Genomic DNA, 2,057 nt, shown 5'->3' on the forward strand with positions numbered 1-2,057 from the left:
AGTCCCGGTCCGCGCTCATCCTCCCTGCGCGCCCTTCCCCCCTCTCCTCGCGCGCTTCCTGCTGGCTGAGCCCTGCGCAGCACTTCCGCCCCGCCCCCAGCCAGCAGGGTCAATGTCCCGGCTCGCCGCTGCGCATGCTGGGAGTTGTAGTCCTGCCCTCCGCGTCCGGCGTGCGAGGGAGGGGGTGGCGGGACTCCACGACCCAGGATGCTTCGCGTGGCAGGCGAGGAGGGAAGGGAGGCCTCGCGCCTTGATTGGCTGCGCTGCGAGGGAGCCCCGCCCACTGGGGTGTGTTGCTGCTGCCAGGCCCGAGTAGCAGCAGGCTGGTTTAGGCCCGAGGGGGAAAGTCTGGGCTTGTGGGTTAGGAAGGATGGGGAGCCTGAGGGAGGTTCCCAGCTCTTAGCACAACCTCTCCTGCTAGGGTATAGGGTGGGGGTCTGTCCCCTTGCTCCAGGCTGCTTTTCTCCCCTGCCCAAGGCTTTATAGGCGGGCTCCAAGCACTTTGAGAGGGGGAGAGAGAGAAAAAAACCTGGTGAAAGCTCTGCTCCTAAGCCAGGTGCTGTTACCTCTGCTTGCAAAATTTGGGAGCAAGGAGGTGAGGGGGCCATTTGCATTGCCAAGGCCTGTGCGCTCCCTTGCCCCTCAGTGACGGTGCTAAATGCCTCTTCCTCCAAGGGGTGTTGGCCTGTCTATGTCTGGAGATGGGTGTTTGTGCCTGAAAGCTTGCAAAGAATGATTTTTCCAACTAGTTGGTCTAACAAAAGATACATCTACCCAAAGAGCCTCATCTGCTTTGCTGCTCCAACCCTTTCCCTTAGAGCACAGAGGGGCCACTTGGGAGGCACAAGAGGGACCCTGAGAAGAAGAAGAAGGTGGCGGCTGGGGGCTAAGTGTTGGGTCTTAGGTGGTTGTTGCCAAGGAGAAAGGCATGAATCTTGAAAATGCTTCTGTGCTCTGTAAAGTCTTTCTGTGCAGTTATCTCTGGCTTCAAGGGCCTGTGGGAGTGACAGGGTGTATGGGACCAGACAGACCCTGCCCAATGGGAGCTTGATCCTCAACTGGGCCCTGCAGGTATTCCTGTGACATGCCTTAGCCTAGCATCCTTCTCATCCCAAGGAAATGAGAAGAAACTAGCTAGTGTTTTGAGACTTCTGTTCCTTGCCATTGCAGGCTACAAACTAACTGGTTGGGCAGGTACACTCCCATAAGTCCACAGTAGCACCTCCTGACCAGCACCACATGCTCAGTGAAGATCCAGAACACATGGGGAGGATTCCTAGTGAAGAAGGTGTGCATACACAGGTACCATAACAGCTGTCAGGGTGTGCATCCTCTTCCTTATCTTTCACTCCAGGCTAAATTTCAAAGCATATTGTGCAGGAAGCAACTCACGCTCGTAGATTGCCCCCACCTGCCACCCCAATGGCCTGCTGGAATCTCATGCATCTGGTCACAGGGACAGAACACGGTTTTCCCAGTAATTACTCTGCCCAGCTGCCATGATGGTGCAAAGTGTGAGACAGGCTATCTTTCTGCCTGTTTTGTAAGCACCCTATGTTTCTGGCTTGCTGAAATACGGCATTGTGGAAGAGGTGAAGCTGCTGTGGTATTTTGTGGCTGGAAAAATAGGGAAGGAGGAACTCGGAGGGGGACAGAGCGGAAGCTAGGGTTAATGGACCAGGGTTTCATAGATAATAAGTTGGGGTGAGATGGTGGTTGAAGTAGACAGAATCAGAATATGGCTGACAACATGGGGAAGATTAACTGAACTAAGGGAGGATGAGAGGTGGGACCTTTTTTATACCCTGCCCAAACCTAATATTTTTAGATATTCCCAACCCTCTTGAGCACCCATTCCAAGCACACTTTCCTCCTCTCTCTGCCCTTCCACCCAGGCCAAGAACCTCCCCTTGGGTCCTTTCTCCTTGCTATAGAAACTCAAGCTTCACACAGCTTCATTTGATTCAGGCACCACCTTGTTTCATCTGTTAGTTCTGGCTGCCTATGTACTCTGTGCTCCCTACTTATCAGTCCAGAAGAGTCCAGGGGAAAAACAG

At 54.0% G+C, this 2,057-nt stretch overlaps 1 protein-coding gene across 1 annotated transcript in view; it reads right to left on the minus strand.

The window, feature by feature from the left end:
* The window catches only part of CUNH11orf58 (chromosome unknown C11orf58 homolog), a 17,029-nt gene that overhangs the window by 7,316 nt on the left and 7,656 nt on the right, over nt 1-2,057 (minus strand). The window lies entirely within an intron of this gene.

Source organism: Alligator sinensis, unplaced genomic scaffold, assembly GCF_000455745.1.
Source record: "Alligator sinensis unplaced genomic scaffold, ASM45574v1 scaffold447_1, whole genome shotgun sequence".
In the NCBI taxonomy this organism is placed as follows: domain Eukaryota; kingdom Metazoa; phylum Chordata; order Crocodylia; family Alligatoridae; genus Alligator; species Alligator sinensis.